General features: G+C 44.6%; 2 long non-coding RNA genes across 2 annotated transcripts; both read left to right on the top strand.

The window, feature by feature from the left end:
• Positions 1-3,618: 3,618 nt before the first annotated feature.
• LOC134089542 (uncharacterized) lies at positions 3,619-4,820 on the top strand. The gene is made up of 4 exons (XR_009940072.1): positions 3,619-3,701; positions 3,839-3,891; positions 3,981-4,663; positions 4,745-4,820. It is a non-coding gene; the product is annotated as an uncharacterized LOC134089542 (long non-coding RNA).
• Positions 4,821-6,526: 1,706 nt separating this feature from the next.
• On the top strand, positions 6,527-7,726 carry LOC134089541 (uncharacterized). Its single transcript, XR_009940071.1, has 4 exons — positions 6,527-6,594; positions 6,732-6,784; positions 6,881-7,575; positions 7,657-7,726. It is a non-coding gene; the product is annotated as an uncharacterized LOC134089541 (long non-coding RNA).
• Positions 7,727-8,044: the final 318 nt, after the last annotated feature.

Here is an 8,044-nt window from a genome sequence, read left to right as displayed (position 1 = left end):
ATTAAAAAATGAGCTTGTAGTATATTGGGCTCGGGCTTTGGTGGCTAACGCATGCCTCCCTCCACACATGGCGGCATCATGGCTTTTACGGTTACACGGAGAACGGGTTGAACCCACCGGAATAAACAATAAATGTCTTTACCTCCAGCCTGTGCTTGTCAGTTGCTTTTAGGCTTCGTCTGCAATGAAAGTGTCTTTCAAAGTGGCACAGATTCTCTAGCGCAGAGCCGACGGCACAATCATGGAGGCACACTCACGAGGGGAGCGGGGGGGGAGCAACAGCTTTCAATAGAAAGTAGGAGAGAATGAACGGATTAGCGCCAACACACACACACACACACACACACACACACACACACACACACACACACACATACACACACACACCGGAGGCACAGATGCAAAGAGCCAGTTTGTCTCTCCCTCTGTGACTGAGTCATGCAACCATGCATGCGAGCAAGGGTGTGTGTGTGTGTGTGTGTGTGTGTGTGTGTGTGTGTGTGTGTGTGTGGGTATGCAAGGAGGCAAGGGGTGTGTGAGGGTGGATCCATTCTCCTGCGCTCATGTTTACACAAGCCTCGCGCGGCAGACGCCAATCAGCTGCCGGGTATGTACTTCCAAGCGAGGCTTGCTCGCTCGACGCGAATGCGTCGTCGTCATTCCCTTCTTAACGAGCATGAAACAAGCCATGTTAGACAAACGCAATGAGATCACTGCTCCAGAAATGGAGCGAGTCCACTCAAGCACGCTGGCATGTTGTCATCCTAAGTGCCAGGACAGCCCCCCCCCCCCACCCACAGCCCCTGTATGCCCAAGGTCAATACAAACCTGGGGAAATTACGAGCATTATCATTCGTTCTGAGAAAGCAAGGCGGCCTCTCAGAGCTTACTGTTGCAATGGAGAGAAACGCTGCACTTCTCCATATCTCCTTTACTTGCTGTCTATCTATCTATCTCTCTCTCCCTCTCTCTCTCTCCCTCTCTCTCGTTCCCCTTGCTTTGGGGAGAAAGGGAGTGCTGAGAGTCCGAGGGGCTGCCACCAGACTCGTTGGCGCGTCCTTAATGGCCGAACAGGAAGTGACAGCATGGGCCAGAGGAGGAGACAGAGGAGGTGACAGCAGCGGTACGCCATCGGGCCAGGTGACAACAGCATGCATGACTCTCTCTCTCTCTCTCTCTCTCTCTCTCACACACACACACACACACACACACACACACACACACACACACACACACACACACACACACACACACACACACACACACACACACACACACACAGACAGATCAGGCTCATATATGCAAAGTCAAACACTCAAACTCACACACACAAATACAGAAGCACTACTCCATTGGGCCAGGTGACAACAGCATGCATGATTCTCTCTCTCCTCCTCTCTCTCTCCCCCCTTTTTTCTCTCTGTCCCTGGGGGTTGGGGGGGGGGGTTAAAAATGCTGCTTGTATTGACTGACTGAAGCTTTATGCTGCGCTTTGTAATAAAGTACATTTTAAATTCAATCTCTGTCCCTCTCTCTCTCTCTCTCTCCTTCTTTCTCTCTCTCTTTCTCGCTCTCTCTTTCTCTCTCCCTCCCCCCCTCTCTCACTCACTCACACACACACACACACACACACACACACAGTCAGGCTCATGCAAACACTCAAACTCACACACACACATACAGTACACTCATACAAACACATAGTTAGGCTTGTATATACAAACAAACATAGGAATACTGTGGTTATAGGAATACAGTATTAATCCACAAACAGGCAAAAAGTATGCACAGGCAGGCTGACTACACTGTAGTGTACAAAGCATTATTCACGACGCCGCAGACAGGTTACAAACACACAAGCATCCTACGTGTACAGGTGGTGAGCATGAGAGCAACAAGCCTGCCCTAAACAAAGTCTTACCGTTATTTATAGGGCTAAACAGACTATTAATGAAGGATTACATGAAATGACATGAAAAAGCTGTCATGGTAAACAAAAAAGAAACTATCACTCCAGACTCCCAAGGGAGGTTGACCTCTGAGGTCATGGACAAGGGAATCACTTCCAGACTCCTAAGGGAGGGTGGGTGGCCTCAAAGATCAGGGACAAGTCAGAAAACTAAAATAACTGAGATACTCCTTTTAACGTCTATTTTTATGCTAAGTCCCAAATAGACATTTAACAGATAAGATGTAGTCTAGTTACAGGAAATTTACCCACAATACCAAGTCTCATCTTTCCATCAGATACACCCTCAACCACAGACATGCACAGGCGCGCACACACACACACACACACTCCCTCATGTATGCAGGGGCCACTAGTGGCTTAGGCAACATAGGCTTGGATGGATCAACCCTCTACTATTATTCATAAAGAATGGCTTTGAGTAGTTTCACTTAAGAGTTGCCATTTTATCAGAATTAAGATGGCAGCTTTGGTTCCTTTCTGTAGGCGAACTTCAGGGGGTCTATTCATGGGTTTCATCAGGTCCCTTTTCACAGGTGTATTGCAGGGTACTGCATGGTGCTTGATTAACCCACCTGTGGAAAGGGACTTGCTGAAACCAAAGATCCTTAAGGCGTAGCAAGATATGTCGTCGTAGTTCATGTCTATGGGCGCAAAACGGGGATCACTTCCTCTGCATAAAGAGGCGCGTCATTGCGTGTCAGACGTATTCATGGGTTTCATCAGGTCCCTTTCCACAGGTGTACAAAATCAAGCACTCGATTATCAATGCTTGATGATGTTCCAAAATAATCTTGCTGCTCTTTCAAGCCCTCTACATTTATTAGTTCTAATATGGAAGTAACACACACAAAGCATGTACACTTTCAAGGAATTGAATAAAAACATCAATGGAATAATGGAAATATGTCGCTGCTCTCATTAAGTTACCCCAGCGCCATCTGATCGTCGTTAGCACAAATCAGGATTTGGTTCAGCTGGCTGGCTAATGTGTTGTCAAGGTAGAGCGTACGTAGCAACCGGCCAACATAAGCAGAATAATCAAGAGGGGCACACCTGATATAAAGTCGATTTTCTCCAGACGGGAATGCTCAAAAATGCTAAAAATGTACCTGAAGTGGTCAGAAGGGGTTGAGGGTCATGAAACCGTGCCCAAAATTCACATTCCTAACTCTAGAGAATGGAGATTTTAGCATATAGTTGAAATTCTGATCTATGTCCATAGACTTCAATGGAACAGTTGCTGCCTCTGCTCTGCATAAAGGGGGATTTTGACCCCCCCTCTTGCGATTCGGGTTCCAGGAAGTGGCTTCTCATGAAGTATCTTGCTCCGCCCCTTAATGATCTTTGCTGAAACCCATGAATAGTAGCCTTTTTCTACTGACAGAGTACCAATCTGTTCCTGTTTGCGAACCAACATGTGAACTACTCAGAACAAAAGCCAGTTCGGAATGTGGCACTTGGTTCGGAGCTTGAGCCAGAAAAAAGTTGTTTTTTCCTGCGAACCAGATTGGGCGTGTCATTCTGATTAAATAAATGGCCACAAGTGATTGAATGGCAAAGCAATCACATTCAGCTGATAGTGATCAAAGCATTTCATTGGCTGAGGTCTGCTGGCTCCTCCCTATATATTCTCCTCAACAGGCTTCAGAAAACACACTACTGTAGCTCTCTTCCCAGTTTGTTTGGTGGAATAGGTGTGTGGCATCATGGCAGTTGGGTTAGTTTTGTGGTAAGGAAGTCTTTGTTTTAATCTTGTTGTTGTACAAGTATGTTTTTAAAATATAATTGTGGGGCTTGAACAGTCAATATGAAACAGAAGTTAATCTGAAGGATTTGCACCCAAATATATGCTGAACTGTTTTTCAGGGCATGGCTTTTGACTATCCTGGTCTGGAATGTCTGTGGTTATCCAATTGGAGGTAAAGTCTTGCAATTTTTTTTTTTTTTTTAAAAAGCAACTAGAGGATATTTTCAGCTGTGCTCTTACAGATTTCTTTTTTTATTTAAGGACATGATGCTTGGCCTTCTCAGCCTAGCAGTGGCCTAATGCAGCCACATCCAAGCCGGTTTGGTTCCTCTAAAGAAGACCCAGCTGTGCCTGACTCTGTTGAGGAGGTCGAAACTCCTATGTATGTGGTCATGAAGGCAATTCCTGATGCAGTTCCTGAGGCCATTCCTGGTGCAGTTCCTGAGATCAGTCTGGTTCCACCACCTCCACCACCATCGCCATTTGAGCAGATCTACAAACCAGGGAAAGTCATTCGGCAGCTTTCTACTTTTGAGTATGGTCATGATTCATCCGAGTCCCATGATGATGATTTGCCACTGTATGGTCCTTTCCCAGTTGACGTTGAGCCCAGCTCCTCAGAAATCGGTGCCCCAGAAACTAGTGCCCCAGAGCCCAGTTACCTGGAGACCTCTGGTCCCGGTTATCCCTACCCAGAGTTGGATGACCAGTTCTTTCACATGTTCATCACTGGACAGCTTCCACGTGGTACTGTGACCCACTTCTCTACCCATTACGAACAGGGCAAAAATGCCTGGACCGACGTAGGCTTTGAAAAGATGGTTCCTCCCCCTATAGTTCCTTCTAAAATGGCTCCAGCTGCTCCAAGCAAAGTACTGAACAAGCGCAAGAGTTTTGCTAATCGCTATCCCCCTAAACAGTAGTGGAGGACTCCAAGCCAGGAGGTAGGACCCCATTTCTTTCGTTTGCATCTTTACGGTGGAGTCAAACATTGCTCTTGTTCTAATGTGCAATTTACCTCTTAGGTGGTGCTGACTTCACAGGAAATGCCAGGGCAAGAAAATGTTCCTTGCCTTGATTTAATAAACATTTTACACTGAAGTGATTTTGTTGCAGTGTCTTTCCTGATTATACTGGGGAGGGGACAGCATTACGTGATGTTGGGACTTTTAACAAATTTGCCATTTTGTTCCAAAAGAAGCTGGAATTACCTTTTTTGGTTACTACCTTGTGATTGGTCAGTTGTTGGTGTGATGTAGGGCTTTTGTTTTTTGGTGAAGACCTGGTCTACTCAAGATTATGTGAAACCGATGCAGCAACTGTGATCTGCCTAGTTCTCAGCTTAACAAGTGAACTGTGCTTTTGCCATAAGTAGGGGAAAGAGTAGGGAGGTAAGATCCACATGCATACAGTACATCTCACTTCCAAGCATGCAATGACCATAAACGAGCTCTGTCAGTATGGGCACTATCCATAAAGTCAAACTTCGTCAGTTTTCTCATGAATGGCAGGTACAATGCCACACATACAGAATATTAACTCTTTACCTCTGCCCTGTTTTTAAGATGATTCCTGCCCTTAGGTCTGTGCTGGATTCTATGCTTGGTTCATAAATGAGTGCTACTCCCTCTCAAGCATAGGGGTGGTTGTTGGCATAAACAAATGTAGGTTTAGGTGGGTCCTTGCGCTACCATAAGTAATTAAAGGCATCCTATGCAAAAATTTTTTTTTATTTTACTTTAATGTAATGGCTTGCTCTAAAGTCATTCATTGTAAACAACTCAATGAAAATCGCACACAGCTGACAGGGCCTTGTGTCCCAATGACATTATGGAACATTAGCTGGTCAATTATTGACGATGGCAAAATATAAATACTCTGACACTGGTGGGGGGCCCTATGATCTGAAACTGCATTTGATACCTTTAAAGCGGTGAATAGTTGTACTTTATTGTCAAGTTATCAGAATAACCTGAATGTGTACTTTTTTTTAGTGCAAATCCAGCAAATAAGTAGATGATATTTTCAGGTTAAACTGATTTTTCTGAAGTTTGAATTTGTTTGCATAGTGTAGTTTAAAACTTCTTATAATGCACTACAGCTTCTCTGTCCAGTATTTCTTTTGTCAGATAATATTTCACTTGGGACCTTGTGACGCCAAAGAGAACAGCACATTTCACCTATATTCATGGGTTCAATGGAACAGTCGCTGCCTCTGCTCTGCATAAAGGGGGATTTTGACCCCCCCCCCCCCCCCTCTTGTGATTCGGGTTCCAGGAAGTGGCTTCTCATGAAGTATCTTGCTCCGCCCTTAATGATCTTTGATTGAAGCTAACTATCTATGGCAAGTTGCATTGTAAGTTAGCTCTGGGTAGCAACGATCAAAGCGTGCCGTCTTCACCTATACCGAAGATCACAGTATCCACTCAAGGGGAGAGGACAAAACTGTGTAGCGCAAAGCGTCTGCATGTCCAATTTCTTTGTCCCCGCGACAGTTTAACAGGTGCAATAATTCAAGATCCCCATGTTATTTTCCCATAGAAAAAATCTCAAGATACCGGATCTCTTTATTGGAGCAAAGATTGTAGCTTTTTTGTAGACGAATTTCAGATGTATATTCACATAGATATGAGGGTTTGATAAAATATGAAAACAATGTGCATAAATAATTGGATAAATGGCCACAAATCATCAAATGCCTAAGTGATCATTTTCAGCTGACTGTCATTAGTGATCAAAGCATTTCATTGGCTGAGGTCTGCTGGCTCCTCCCTATAAATTCCCCTCAACAGGCTTCAGAAAACACACTAGTTCTCTTCCCAGTTTGTTTGGTGGAATAGGTGTGTGGCATCATGGCAGTTGGGTTAGTTTTGTGGTAAGGAAGTCTTTGTTTTAATCTTGTTGTTGTACAAGTATGCTTTTAAAATATAATTGTGGGGCTTGAACAGTCAATATGAAACAGAAGTTAATCTGAAGGATTTGCACCCAAATATATGCTGAACTGTTTTTCAGGGCATGGCTTTTGACTATCCTGGTCTGGAATGTCTGTGGTTATCCAATTGGAGGTAAAGTCTTGCAATGTTTTTAAAAAAGAAAAAAAAAAAAAAGCAACTAGAGGATATTTTCAACTGTGCTCTTACAGATTTCTTTTTTTATTTAAGGACATGATGCTTGGCCTTCTCAGCCTAGCAGTGGCCTAATGCAGCCACATCCAAGCCGGTTTGGTTCCTCTAAAGAAGACCCAGCTGTGCCTGACACTGTTGAGGAGGTCGAAACTCCTATGTATGTGGTCATGAAGGCAATTCCTGATGCAGTTCCTGAGGCCATTCCTGGTGCAGTTCCTGAAATCAGTCTGGTTCCACCACCTCCACCACCACCATCGCCATTTGAGCAGATCTACAAACCAGGGAAAGTCATTCGGCAGCTTTCTACTTTTGAGTATGGTCATGATGCATCCGAGTCCCATGATTCTGAGTTGCCACTGTATGGTCCTTTCCCAGTTGTTGACTTTGAGCCCAGCTCCTCAGAAATCGGTGCCCCAGAAACTAGCGCCCCAGAGCCCAGTTACCTGGAGACCTCTGGTCCCGGTTATCCCTACCCAGAGTTGGATGACCAGTTCTTTCACATGTTCATCACTGGACAGCTTCCACGTGGTACTGTGACCCACTTCTCTACCCATTACGAACAGGGCAAAAATGCCTGGACCGACGTAGGCTTTGAAAAGATGGTTCCTCCCCCTATAGTTCCCTATAGTAGTAAAATGGCTCCAGCTGCTCCAAGTAAAGTACCGCACAAGCGCAAGAGCTTTGCTAATCGCTATCCCCCTAAACAGTAGTGGAGGACTCCAAACCAGGAGGTAGGACCCCATTTCTTTCATTTGCATCTTTACTGTGGAGTCAAACATTGTTCTTGGTCTAATGTGCAATTTCCTTCTTAGGTGGTGGTTGAGTTCCAGTGAAATCTCCCCTTTGCACCTTGAATGGTTTTAATAAACATTTGAAAACTGATGTAATTTGGTTACAGCGTCTTTCCTGACTATTGGGGTAGGGGGAACAGTGTGTCAAGTGGCACTTGTGCTTTTGCGATCAGTGGGGGCAATAGGAGGGTTAAGATGGGACCCAGGGACCCTACATTTCTTGACCTATACAGGCTTATAAAAAGTTTGTGCCACCATTTGCTTTTTGAACTTCATTTTTGTTGCAGACTGCAGTACTTTAGCAGTTTTAAGATTCATGAAGGTTGTTTGGAAAGTTCTCCTAAAGACTTGGTACAATAGGTAGATCCATCTAAAGTGTGATCATTGTGGCCTTTTATTTTTTCTTTCA

This window comes from Sardina pilchardus, chromosome 8 (assembly GCF_963854185.1).
Source record: "Sardina pilchardus chromosome 8, fSarPil1.1, whole genome shotgun sequence".
In the NCBI taxonomy this organism is placed as follows: Eukaryota; Metazoa; Chordata; class Actinopteri; order Clupeiformes; family Clupeidae; genus Sardina; species Sardina pilchardus.
The sequence above is the reverse complement of the archived record's forward strand: the minus strand, read 5'-3'. Positions and strand labels throughout refer to the sequence as shown.